The sequence below is a fragment of the Dermacentor andersoni genome, chromosome 5 (assembly GCF_023375885.2).
Source record: "Dermacentor andersoni chromosome 5, qqDerAnde1_hic_scaffold, whole genome shotgun sequence".
NCBI lineage: Eukaryota > Metazoa > Arthropoda > Arachnida > Ixodida > Ixodidae > Dermacentor > Dermacentor andersoni.
The window spans coordinates 93,588,790-93,602,744 of NC_092818.1; the positions used below are offsets into that span (position 1 = coordinate 93,588,790).

The 13,955-nt window shown below is 44.9% G+C and overlaps 1 long non-coding RNA gene across 1 annotated transcript; it reads left to right on the plus strand.

Moving 5' to 3' along the window:
- The first annotated feature begins 4,289 nt into the window (after nucleotides 1-4,289).
- On the plus strand, nucleotides 4,290-13,696 carry LOC140218492 (uncharacterized). Its single transcript, XR_011894768.1, has 4 exons — nucleotides 4,290-4,970; nucleotides 5,961-6,065; nucleotides 10,693-10,837; nucleotides 13,587-13,696. It is a non-coding gene; the product is annotated as an uncharacterized lncRNA (long non-coding RNA).
- Nucleotides 13,697-13,955: the final 259 nt, after the last annotated feature.

The window sequence follows — 13,955 nt, forward strand, 5'->3', positions numbered from 1 at the left end:
CTAATGTGGAGGGAATGGACTGATAAGTTTCGGGCTTTTCGGTTTTCACGGCAGTCTGACGCGCCTGTAGGTTACTCGCCGATCCCCTCGGAACAACCGCGACCTGTAGTCCCCTGAGAGATTCAGCATCCAAAACTTCGATCCAACCTTACGTCCCCCCCCCCCCCTCCCCTCAACTCGACTCCCCTATTTTTCCTGCCAACCTCACCGGCGTAGCCACATAGCACGGTGCACTTCCTTCTTAGCTCCCCTTCCCCAATCGGCAATTAAACAATCCTTAAAAGGGTAGTTGTCCTGCGCTGCGTCTTCAACGAAAAAAAAAAAAGCGGGGGGAGGGGGGGAGAGCGGGCGACACAATTACACAGGTATGTGAAAGCGCAATCGTATACTTTCGTTTGTTTCGTTCCTTCTTTCTTTTCTTTTTCTCTTCTTTATTCGCGTAACACGCCAGTGCAAAGACAACTATACGTGTATATAAACTTGCACCAACAATAACGCCGTTTGTTGCACTGCTCACCCCCCTCCCCGTCCACGTTTTCGTTGTCACCCCCTAGAGACCGGCCCGGCCGTCTCCTCCTCTTCTCGGTCGCTGTTTGCCGAGCGAATCAGTCCGTCTGAGTGCGAGGCAGGCCAGCCGCCACTGGCAACAGCAATCTCGCGGCTGCACGTTGGAACGCCCTTCCGATTGTTTCCGGCCTTTTTGTGGGTGCGTTATGCATATATACAGTGGCAATTCTCCGCTGATTTATCGAAGCACTGTCCAGCTCGCCTTACTATACACGCGGAACCAGTCTATAATACGTTTCCCACGGCGGAGCCGCATGATTTGGATGTAGAGAATCGGGAAATATCAATAACGAAATGTAGAACGCGATCACTGGGTTAGGGGAATAACGAGGACTGGGCTTCGCAGATATTGCAGCGGCGGAAAAGTTATTATTGAGGCTCTGCGCAGTATTTAGTTTGCATGTATACGTACGGCCGTCGTTCTCGCATCGTTCGCTGTTTCGTAGTGAGATTCGTTTGCGCGGCACTCCTGTAAAGCAACAAGCCGCCGTGGTGCATAAATTTGATGACAAGTGAAATAGAAAGTGTATGTATCGATACATACACTTTCTATTTCAGTTGTATAGAAGGCATACGTGCCCACGCGGCTAGTGGAGACTCGGTAGATTAAGTTGGTGGTGTGGGACGAACAATGCGCTTGATTATAACGCTTCTCTATAGGGCAAAGCAAATACTTAAATCAAGAATCTTGCATTTCTTGTGTTTGCATTCACCTGTCGATGTTTAAGTTCCTGTGATAGGCACTCCCTTCGATTTCTTACACGCTTTTTTTTTTTTCTTTTGCCGATACGTAAGCGCGGAAATGGCTCATTGCTCCTTTCTTTTTTTTTCGGGGGGGGGGGGGGGGGGGGGGGAGCGGAATGGTGCAGCTAGATATGCCATCGTACCGCAATGATACGTGTGCGTTGAAATGATGGGGTACATGTGCCCTTAAATCACGAAGGCAGCTAGCTGTTTCCTCAGAAACAGGAAATACGGTGTCAAGTACAGAATTAATCGGTTCACACATTTATCATAAACAAAAGTTCACAGTTTGTTTCTTTTCTGATTAAAGACCAAGGCGCCAGTTGGTTGACCCAGATACTCCAGTTACGGGCAAAACTTACATTCGAGCAACGTGGTGTATTTCTACTTCAAAGCATGTTTGATCCACACCCAAGTCACCGAATTCGTCCTTTGATTCGGTTGATTTATGGATTGAAGATACCATTTATTAGAGCGATAAAGCTTTTGACGTGTCTTCAGAGCATTAGCATATATACTGCATAATATATATACTGCATATGTATATAATAATATATACTGCATATACTGCGTAAAGTGTGTTCATTCGCTCAATTCTATTCAACAATTCAGTTCAACCTTATTAACATTTATCGAAACTGCTAAGAATGTTCAGAACCTTCACTGGCTCAGCCACTCTTGCAGTCTTCACGTGCGCTTAGCGCCGGTGCATGATAACGCTTTTCTTTTCTTTCCCGAAAGGCGAAATGAGGTGCCCGGAAGCCGTGCTGTTGCATCGAACACCTCTCTCTCTCTCCGTGTCATCTCCCCAGCCCCAAGTCGAACCTACCCATCACGGACGTACTCGGCCAGCCAAGCAACCGGTCGAACGAACTGCTCCGTCTGCGTGCGGCCTCTCGCATGCGTCGAAAAAGGCGGGAAGCAGATATACATAAACCGTGCGTGGGAGACTTTTAGGAGACGGGTGTCATCAACTCTGTATGCACACACACCCCCAGCTGGCGGGCCGAGCATCGCAGCGCGAGCCGCGCCAGCTCGGCGGAGAGGGCGAGAGACAGAGGGGAGCCGAGGGAGACCCTATTGGAAAATCCTATTTAAATTCAAACTGGGTTATACAGGTTTAAACTGGTTTTAACAGGGACCTGTTTAGCAACAAACAGGTATAAACAGGACCAGTTTACACACGAACAGGTTTGAACGGGGTCCCGTTTGGCATGCAAACAGGTATAAACTGGACCAGTTTACACACGAACAGGTCTGAACGGGGTCCCGTTTGGCATGCAAACAGGTATAAACTGGACCAGTTCACACATGAACAGGGCTGAGCGGGGTCCCGTTTGGCATGCAAGCAGGTATAGGCACGACCAGTTCAAGCAGAAATGGGTCTTAACAGGGGCCCTGTTTGCAACTAAACTGGCTTATACTGGACACAGTGGCACCATATAGGGTCGCCTGTTTGGCAGCACAAAAGCTGGTTTATTCTGGAGCTTTGTGGCAACCATACTGGATGGTATCATGCATACGAGTTTAATGCTTGAATAGAACTGGGGAGGAACTTTTTATTGTTCGACATCCTGACAATTTAGCCCCCTATAGTGCTAAATTGGGGCCATTATCAAGCTCTACAGAAATTGCGTGACCACCTCGGAACATTCACAGACCAAACTGCGATATGCTAGCTGCGAATTTCAAACCGATTCCCGGTCCTGCCCAGTTGAAAAAGACACAGGAATTCCTGCTGCGACTACAGCAATTTCTGTTGTACGACAGAAGTTCCTAACGTTTCTGAAGTTGCGACAGACATTTCTGACGTTACGACAGCGATTCTGACGTCGCAACAGAAACATTCGGTCGCGACGGCCAAGAGTTCTGAAGTCGCAACAGAAGCACTTTCCGTCGCGGCCCTTTAGAATGTCAGCTTCGCATCGGTGGTGTACACTGTACTTTTTTTCTTGCGCGGTATTCAATCGTGCTTCTTTGGAGCCGGCAGTACTGATAGCACCGACACCGGCATTAAAGTCGACGTTGCCAATTGTTATAATTGTGCCGTGACGACGCGGCACCAGCAACGCCCTACCGGCCTCCTCAAAATCGGCCGCTGATCAAAATCATACGATCTGCGGGAATGGCTGCGTATCCGCTTTGTTTTATTTGGTAAGATGGGGCACACAGGCCTGTGGACTTACCTGTGCGGTTACACTGACACATTAGTTACTTTCCCAGAAATATTGCACAAGCATATGCGAAGCGGGAAAGAAGTTTTGGATTGTTCCACAAAGTTGCGTGAAAAGCTGTCTCGCTCGGGTCTCATTAATCTGGTACAGCGCTACCGTGAGAAGCCAGTATTCTGTCGAGATGAAGACTCACCCACGAGTGTTTATGTAGCTATATTGTATTGAACACACGAATTATATGCGAGCTCAAAAGTGTAAAGAGCAAGAGACAACTGTCGAAATTAGCAGTAACAACCCTCAGTGTCCCCGGTCACCGTTGTCTGTTTCGGAATTTCGTATGAAATATGGATATCGTTACAGCAAAATCGATGGTCTAGCACTCCACGATGTACCTGTCGATGGTAACAACACTTTTGCTCATCTAGAGATGCGGCAGTTGACGCGGTGAAGTGAAAGCGCATCGTGGCTTTTAAAATGCAAATGTAAACAGCAACCCAGACAGCAATTTACACTCTTGACATAGCTTCAACATACGCCAGCAGTGATGTTCGGCGTGGTGCAGTGGTAAGATGCTTGTCTCGGAACCGTCAGGTCCAAAGTTCGAATCCTAGGCAAAAGGCGTTTTTTTTTTCTACTTTTGTTTTTTTATTTTATTTCGTATTAATAATTTTACATAACCTTAAAATGACCTCTGTCAATTTTTAATCAAATATTGATCAGGAACTACAGAATTTTCGACTACAGGGCGTCACACTACAGAGAACAGAACGACAGTCACAACCACGACCTACTGTATGTGGTCACAACGTCCCAAAATACGACAGACTGAAAATTTGCTGTTGTGTTTTTCAAGTGGGTGAGACGTCTATACGGCGTATACGCAGATTGCTGTCCTCTCTATTAAAAGCAACGTTGCTGAAACACGTCGTACAAGACGCTGTACGACTCGCATAACATCGAAATACAACGCCGTCACCATCCATGAGATCACCGAAAGCACGGTCGCTTTCGGTGGCGGCCTACAGATGGCAGCACAGGTAGCGCCGGTAAAGTTACAGGTGATATTATTTTGCCGTCCTCAGTTGTCGCCACATGTGAGTGCTTGCTGCATTGACGCCGTCCGATGTAGTTGTTTAATCGTGTGTACGCTGTGCCGAGAGAAATTGTGGTGCATTTTGTATGCATTGAGAATCACAAAACGCCTGGGACCGCGTAATGTAGCCCGCAGTATCCTTCGTGTGGTGCGCCGATGTCGAAGATATGACCCTTCGCGCTTCCTTTGTTCCGGGCTCATGAACAGGATCTCCTCCTCTGGCACTGTCGCATCGTATCGCGCTGTACGGAAGAATTTGGTGAAAGTTGTGCTCTTACGTCCTGTAGTTGATCCGCAATTCAACAGTGTGTGCGCCGGAAGGACCGTTGGTGCAGTCGATGCCGCGGCACCTGTGACGCTAAAAGGAGCGTTTTCCGAGTACGCCTAGAAAGGTAAGTCCGGCGCTTGCGCGCATTCTTCCTGTCTATGGTTCGTGAAGTGTGCGTTGTTGTACGTATCGCAAGATCCGTACAACAACCGGATCCGGATTTGTAAAGCAGCAAGAATTATAAATGTGCTTTTCAAATGGTTGTTCTTCATGTCGCAGTGCACATTTAGCAAAAAGTTCCATGGAAATTGCCCTAAAACGTATTCATGTTACCAACAGCTCTATCTGTGGTTTATTTACTTTCACCTATGAAGCACGCTAGCGCGGGTGGTTCTTTGATCTAAATGGGCACAAAAATTCAAGCAAAGAAAGTTACTGTTTGTGTACATAATTTTTCATTAAGAAATGGTATAGTCATTTCTAGAAGTAGTACGTCGATGTGTCGTCGTCACAGCTAACAGCTGCGCGAGATAGCACCCGATTTCTTCGTCGACGCATGGCCAGATTTTTAGCTTGTATGGAAATTCTTCTGTTTATAGTGTGTCGTCAGATGACGTGTATTAGTGTCCTGTGTGTTTTCGTGTACTTGTAAAGGATTCCGATCTAGCAGAGAAGCCGAAATTACATAAGCAATGTTTCTTTTTAATCGAAAAATCTTTCTCTTTTCTGTATTGTCTCTCCAGAAATGAGGTGGTCTGTTGTAATTTTAAGCGCATCGTCCTTTGGGAGCAGTGCTTTGTTGCGCCGCATAGACAAGTTAGGTTTTGGAACGCTTTTCATGTCCTAAGGAATTTTTTGATAGTACAATTCACATTTCACGTTATACAGCTGTACGTTTGTGTGAACCTTTTCATAGTAGATTCATGTTCTCTACAGTTCGATTTACGTGTTATTTAACCGCCTGTGATGTTACAATCAGATATTTGCACAACCAGTTGCAGGTTCATGTAACTGGTTGTATGAGACTTTTTTCAAAATATGACGTGATCTTTTTATATCACAAGTTTGCAGTTTCAGCAGGGATTACAATAAATAAGTATTTGTTATTGTTTAGGGATGGCAAGATTTTGTGAACCAGAGGCACCTCCACATATGCACCTGCGGCACTTCTGCAGCCTCAACAGCACGGAAAAGTACCTGATGTGCATGCTGTGACAAGGTGTGTGCAAAGCAGTTGCTGCCACTTACAAGAGCTGCAGATTTTGTTGGTATCATCCATGTTTGGAAACTCCTGAATTTTTCGTGGGTTTACAAATGTGGGCTCATTTTACAATTTTATTAATGTCATTTTAGAAAGACAATGAAGTTGTGTTGGTTAAGATGTTTTAAAGCTGTTGAGAGATTGACGGTATGACATTGTTAAAATGCATGTAAAAAATTAATTATAATGGTACTTGTACTGCTTTATTATTAGCGATGCAATATCTCTAACGAGAACATCAGAGGGGCACGTGCTTTTAGGAAGTTTAGTCAGATAAATTCCTGAAGCAGCGTAAAGCTCTGTAATCTAAAAAAAATGTTGTCAGTTACTGGTTTCAAGTTCGCTGCTGCTTTTCGTGCTGCACGACAAGTTAAATAATGGTTGATAATGTGTGTGTGACGTAATAGTTCTGCGCAAACACACGAGGTGTAGAGAAGTAATTAATAAAGGGAAAATCAGACATCCACCCGCTCGTACCATTTGCAACAAAGGAAACCTGTATGTGTTCCTCAAAAGGAAAGCCGCACAGTTGAAGAAAAATTCGTCCTGGTCCGGGACTCGAACCCGGGACTACCGCCTTTCCGAGGCAGCCACTCTACCATCTGAGATAACCAGCTGGCTAGCACATGGCAGGGTGAAGTCGAATTACTTGACAACGCGAAGCAAAAGCAAGGGTTTGACATAATATTTTTTTCTCCTTTATTAATTACTTCTCTACACCTTGCGCATTTCCGCAGAACTATTACGTCAGACCCTTGCCTTTGCTTCATGTTGTCGACAAATTCGACTTGGCCCGGCCATCTGCTAGCCGCCTTGTTATCTTAGATGGTAAAGCGGCTGTCCCGGAAAGGCGGTGGTCCCGGGTTTGAGTCCCAGACCTGGACGGTTTCTTTTTTTCAATTGTGAGGCTTTCCTTTCGAGGAATCCGTACGGGTTTCTTTTGTAGCAATTGCTACGAGCGGGTAGATGTGCGATTTTCCCTTTATTAATAATGTGTGTGTAGGTATGCAACAATGGGGGTGCTGAGAGCAAGCTTTAAAATAATGTGTGCTATGTCCCCAACAAAGAATTTAGTGTCTGCAGCATTTTTACAAAATATTATGTTCACAGGTTGGCAGGTATGACATAATGTACAACAATAATGTACAACACTTTTGCTGTAGATGCATTTTCATAACGTCCATTTTCTGTCTACTTGAATCGTATATTTAGAATTTGGCTCACCTTCAGTTTGATCAAGTTACATAGGTAGCCCCCTCTGAGTTAAATATAATTAGGAGCTATTGTAGATATGCATGATATACCTACTCACTGTATTGTGACAGATATTTTTAGGGACTGTGTTGTGAGGCATGCTTTACCTGTATGTCTTGCTGCAGCTTGCCCGACAAAAGCATAAATGCTTTGCCCACCTTTATTATTATGCTTTCATGTAGACTTCTAACATCTGTGCCCACATAGACTCCATGTTCTTAATTACATTTTTCTAAGTATTCACTGTTGTGCATTACATTATTGTGTTACATTACTGTGCATCACATGTTTTTCTTTGTTTTATTTTGGAGGGGGTATTCATTTCTATAATAGTACAGAGAATAGGAGTTCAAAACAAAAAGCCACGTAAGGTGGCTTAAAAGTGTATGAAGCTTGGAATTCTACATTCCATCCCCTAAAGCGCTACCAGTAGTAAAAGATTCCTAATTGTCTTTTTTAGAAGCTAGCTGCCAGATACATAGTCCCATTAGGAGAGTATGTTATTTTTTCTTCTTTGGTCTGACTTGTTTTGTTGAATGTTCTCCTTGTTCAGAATTTGTTTTCTTGCCACCTCATGCAATACTCCAACTGGAGCCTATGAGCTATGTGTATAATAAACAAGTAAATTCCTAAAGCATGCAACAAACCATGCAGCATAGCATTTAAATGTTGCCAGTTTATAATGCTTCTTGAGTGCAGCGCATCATGGAGCTTGAGGCTGATCTCTTCAGATGTAAAACAAATTGCAGGGTATGAAAATGTGGTCCTACAAACTGCTGGTTACGCATGTCAGTCAGCCTGTTGCAGTGGTCACAAGTGAGAATGTAACCAGAAGCTGGGCGTGCTCGGCCATTTTGCATATGGCACAGGATAAAGCTTCACCTCTGCCATTGCTTGTCTTATAATAATGGCCTCCGAGTATACATGCCGAGTTATGCTTCTGGGGACACCTATTAGTTAACCTTATCAGGTAATACCATTAGCCTTATGGGTGCTATAATGTTGCAGTGCCTGCAGGATGGCCAGCATTACAACACATTAAAATTATTGTACAAGTCATGCAATGGTATCGGGATTGGCCCACCAAGTGACAACCTTTAATTACACTATACCTGGGATCAGCTCACTCAGTCAGGGAGACATCCATGCATAAGGGGAGGGGTATGGCAAATAGAGGGCGTTCGATTAATATTTCTCTCATAGATAGCTGATACATATAATCTTTCTTAAATTGGATGCTTTGTTGCTCAAAGTGAAGTTACTTATGGGCATAATGTCAGCATTTCGATCCTATTTATGCTTAAGGGGGGAGGAGGGGATCAGAATTAACTTTTTTGTTTCTTGACAGAAAGGGCTGAAATTTGGCACACACACTGCACATTGCAATAAAGAGACAAATCTAAAATTTCATTAGGATATCTTAATTAGTTTTTGTTTTATAAGAATTTATAAGTTCCTTGCTTGTGGAAAGCCTGGCACAGTAACGAAACATGATAGGGAGCTCGGAATACTTTGCATGTTTGCCCAGATGTCTAATCTACATCAAGACAGTGTTCGATTTTTTTTTTAGTGCGCTAATAATTTTTTGCTCACCATAACATGCACATGACTGTGCTTCACTGCATGGAGCCATGTAGTAATTGTGAAATAATAAAATAATGGAAAGATAAAGAAACATTTCAGGACTGTCTTTAAGTGCAGCACAGCTTGTGGATCACAGCAAAACAAACTGGGCCAAAATCGGTCCAGCCATTGTTGTGCTACGCTTTCCACGAGCGAGGTGATTGACAAAAAAATGCAATTGAGAAAACTGGCTGCAAAGTTTTAAAAGCACTGCAAATTTATTAAAAAGCACCAGGGCTGTAATATTTTGAATCATTGCTGTCAGGCATCTTCTTACACCTTTGCCTCATTGTTTGGTGGGCTTTGGATGCCTTCTTCAGGCGTTCTTTATCCTTTTCTTGCGCCGTCTGGAGTAGTGCATGACCACCATTTTCACTGCCAGACCGAGCCTGGTATCGCACTGCACACCCACAGAACGCTGTTGGCATCTTGGGCACAGAGTTTTAGCGATCAAAGAGTTCATCGCGGAAACAGGCATAATAATGAATTCAGTCACAAGGGGCCGAAATTTGTTCTTGGCATTGCTGCTTCCGCTCAGTCGCGGACACTGCGCGAAGGGAGTCGCGAACACTGCATGCCTGCGCTTCTGCAGTCACCGCTGACACAAAACGCGGCTCGAGGCGCGTCTGAATCGTGCGACGATTCGTCTGGTGAGCCTTGAGTCACCATACAGTATGTAGCTCGTCGACGGTTGAAGCTTACTCGCAGGCTGCGTGTCCCTGTCGCACGATGCATCGGAAACGCACACCGTCTCTGCCGGCGATGGAGACCTTCGACCCGCGTCGCCTCCAACAACGCGATCTCGGTTGCTGACTCGCGCGGCCGTACGCACAGGTGCGAGAGCCTCCGTTGGCACGTCTTCCGGTGGCTTGGTTATCAGTATCGATGTCACAGGGCGATTGTCGGTATCGCTGCTGGAATCGCACGGTGCAAGATAACGCGGCACGTTATTCGCGTGTTCAGTCGGGTTCTCCAGCTTCCCCCGCTGGCCGCCGCCTTTTCTCGCCGTAGGAGGCTTGCGCTTCCGTTTTCCGAAGGCATGCTTCATTTAAAAGTTCTTTTCGAATGAGCGACGATCCATCACTGACCTGGGAGCTTTCATAAATCCGAATTCTGGAGTTCAAACGAAGAACGACGCCGGCGTGGTTTTCAAAGCAGACAACTGCGGTCCGCTGTGGTTGCCAGCTTGCCCGCTGCTGCAGCAGCAACCAATGGCGTGACGCCTTTCAGTACGGCAACCAATCGGAGGCCCGCTTTCATCGCAGGGCCCGTGTGACCGCCTCTAGCAGACCCGCGCTTCTTTTGTGTTTGTGTGTTTGTTACAAGATGGCGACGACCGAAGAATTCAGAAACGGAATGGCGAAACTTCGAGCTTTCGAACGATACCAAGATGGCGGCGTTCGGTGGCGGGAAAGACGAGTTAGGGCTCCGCGAACTGCGGTGATTTTACGCGATTTAAAGCTGTTTTCTCGCCCTACGCACTGATAAATTAATTTTTTTCGGGCACTTTTAGCGCGTTTTCAGTCAAACCATTTTGATACAATGTAGATTAGGCATTGCAGATACCGAAATGCGTCGTTGCCAAAAATCGATCTTTTTTGCGATTTTCGCGATCTGATCCCCGCGTCCCCCCTTAACGAAAGTTGCTTTGTTCAGTGTCACTTTTTATATTGTTTCGCTTGTGATTCTAAGCTCACTTGTTTTATAGCTGCTGTAGGTATGGCTGGACCTGGAGAAGAAGTGTAAGCAGACCATGCTATGTTGCTGATCTGCGCTGATCTCCACATCCAAGTTGGTCCCGCGACAGTTGGGCACCATTGTGCCTTGCTTCATTGACAAGGTGATATAATATGGTGAGCTTGTACTTCAATATCGGTATTGAAAATTATGTTAAGGAAAAAAGACAAGGATTGGTCTTTATGATAGATACACTCATGTTCTTTCTTTAAGGTGTTCTTTTGACACTGTTCTGCATGGACAAATTTTTAGAGAATTATAACAGTCCTTTATTGCAAAGTGCCATGGCGCTAGTTTATGCGTTAAACTAGCACTCTTTCACCAAAAAAAGCCTTATTTAGCACACAATTCACAAGGAAAGAAAGGAGGCAACAGGACAGAGTGCTACTAACAGTTCAGTATTATTGCTCGCACAGTGATATTGTGCAAAAGGTGAAAGGGGGAGAATAGGTCTGAATACATGCTGTTCGCACAGAAACATGGTGAGCGTGACACTTGTTTTACAATGATAAGAAGCAGTCTCACTGTCTAGTAATTCTCTGCATGGGGAGCTAGCGCTAGGTTCCTCGTCATACATATAAGAAAAGCCTCAGATATCTCTCCAGCGCTTTTGTCTTTATATTTTGTCACGATCAAGCAGCTTTCAAACATAGGTGCATGTGCGCCGAGAGCAGTGCACTACCACTGCTAACTGACCCTTGCATCAAGTTTGCTTGGTCACGCTGCCAGTCATTTATACATTGGCCGGTTTATCCGATGTAGCCTCTACTGCACGAAATGGTATGTGATAGACACTGCACCTGTGTACTGTACGTGCTTTGTTACATGATTTTTTTTTTCAGAGATAGTGATGCAGGCCTTTTCATTATTTACATGCCTACACAACAAACCAAGCCAGCATGAGGCAACTGTTCTCGGCACGAAACAAACTTGATTCGTTAGTTTTCGTTCATTGGTGCGATCACACTAAGGCAGACAAGCTTGTAGGCTGTGCTTCTGCAATTTGTACAGCACACTGACAGCACTGGTGTGGGCCTCATCTGTGGGCTGACTTATGGCACCTTCTACAGCGCAGACCACTTGTGTTGGGCGAGGCACCAATGTTGACGTTTGTTCCCTTGTGCAAAACAGCAGTCCTAGGTTTTGAGTAGTTGTAGGAAGACAAGGTAAACACAACTTCCATGGCTTGAGTGGGCTCATTTCTCTTGGGGCATCTAGCTTTTTTTCTTGCAACTGTGCAGAGGTGCTTCCCTAGAGCCTGTGTGAAAATGGCATAGAGTTGTGCATTCGGGAACTCCTGAACAATGATCTGCTATAGTTAGGGCTTTGCGAAAATGCACTGTCTACCAATTGGTAGAAGGTGCATTATTCAGCCACTGATTTCCTGTTGGCATGCTTGCACTTGTGCTGTCAGTAATTTCTTGGCTTGCCGAATTATCTTGAGGCCCCACGCTGATGATGCTACCGATGTCGTCATGTGCAGACTTTTCAGGATGAGGTTTTTTGCTTTGCAAATGTTGTTGAAAGGTAGGTGGTGCTTACAGGTAGCTATTCTAGATATTAGTGGAATGAATTGGCCCATCTTGCTTCATCAAACATCGTCACGCCGACATCAGTTGCACAAACAAAAAACCTGGCCTACTCGCAGCGTCATGCACGAAGAAACAAACAAATCAGCTGCTGGATTGTCTTGACATGGCATACTAAGCTGAGACCGGAACTGCTGTAGCTACAAACCAGGCAGAGACGATGATGATGAGCAGGGATTTGCAGTAGCGCCACTTCGTGGGGCAGCAAGGAGGCTCCGTTCAAAACAAAAATGTCGTTCAGCAAGTAGAACCATGCAACGGTCAGAGTCGTTGCATGGTGCTCTCGATCAAGTTGGCTCAAGGAGTGTCCGAAAAATCAGACGAGAGGTTGCAAGGCAACCTAACTTTCGGAAGTTGTTATACATTATGGTCCATGGGGAGAATGGCGGTGCCGTGAAACAGACCGAGTAATCAAGTCCGAATTTTCGGAGTCCGGAAAATCAGTCGGCGACTGTACCTATACCTATGTGTCTATGTATACCTAGGTGCAACAGTGTTTGCTATGATCTGTGCAAGAATTGCTGTTGCCCGTAGATGCCCAACATGTCGGGTGTCAAGTTGTAAAATACCTTGCAAAAGTGATCTACGGAAAAATACCGCTTCTGCTATATTTCGCTTTTGCAAGAAATTTTGCGGCTGCTGGCACCTACCTTAAAAGGCTTTATATGGTCTTCGCATGGCCAGGGCCTTCTACTTTTGTGAGTTTGCTTATCTCGAAATTTACCCCGGTTTTTATAACTTCAAGTTGGCGGGATCCCTAGTCTCCTTTAACGTGTACCCAATAGACCTTACATAGGGGTTTTGGCATTTCCCTGCCATCTAAATGCATCCATTGTGGCCGGGATTCAATCCCACGCCCTCTGCCTGAGCAGCGCAATGTCAAAGCCAGTACACTACGGTATTTTGCTGGCAGAAGGGTTTAGTTTCTGAATAATTTATTATCTCAACCTGTCGGTGTTGTTTTTAAAGGTATTTCATGTTTGTATTCAGTTGCTTCAATACTAGTAATTATTGCTAATCAAACGATGTGTCCATCTTTTTCCTATAACACTTGCTTCAATCGCCTGCTAATTATGACAGCTTATTCTCCCACAGTACTCCATGTTCCCTTGAAACATAGGCATTGCACGAAACCACATATTTTTCAATAAGATTTATTCATTATCTCCTATGACCGGAATGCTGAACCTTTCTTATCTGTGGGAACATAGGCGAATTTGCCTATGTGCCAACCTGTTGCATGAGTCAAGATAAATTATTGGCTTTACTTTTTCAGGTGCCCTGCTCGCTCTCACCCAAGCAACCCACTCCAGCGGTCTTCTCTCGGCAGACTGGATGCATCGAAATACCGTTAGAAGGTCCAATAAACAGTGCTTGGGACATTTATGACATGCTTTTTTTTAAGCCGGATGACTTCAGGCTTAATGAAAGCTCAAGTTGGTGTACAGAAATACCTACGTAAAGTATACTTGTCTTTTTCACTTACAAGTACATGCCAATACTTTGCCTGACATTTTTCACCCCAAAATTACGCTTTACTGTGGATTTGTGAACAAACCATTACAACAAAAAGCACTGCATTAAAACGAGTACAAGTAATCGAACAAATACTAAATCTGCAAGAATTACATTTGCATACTAGTAG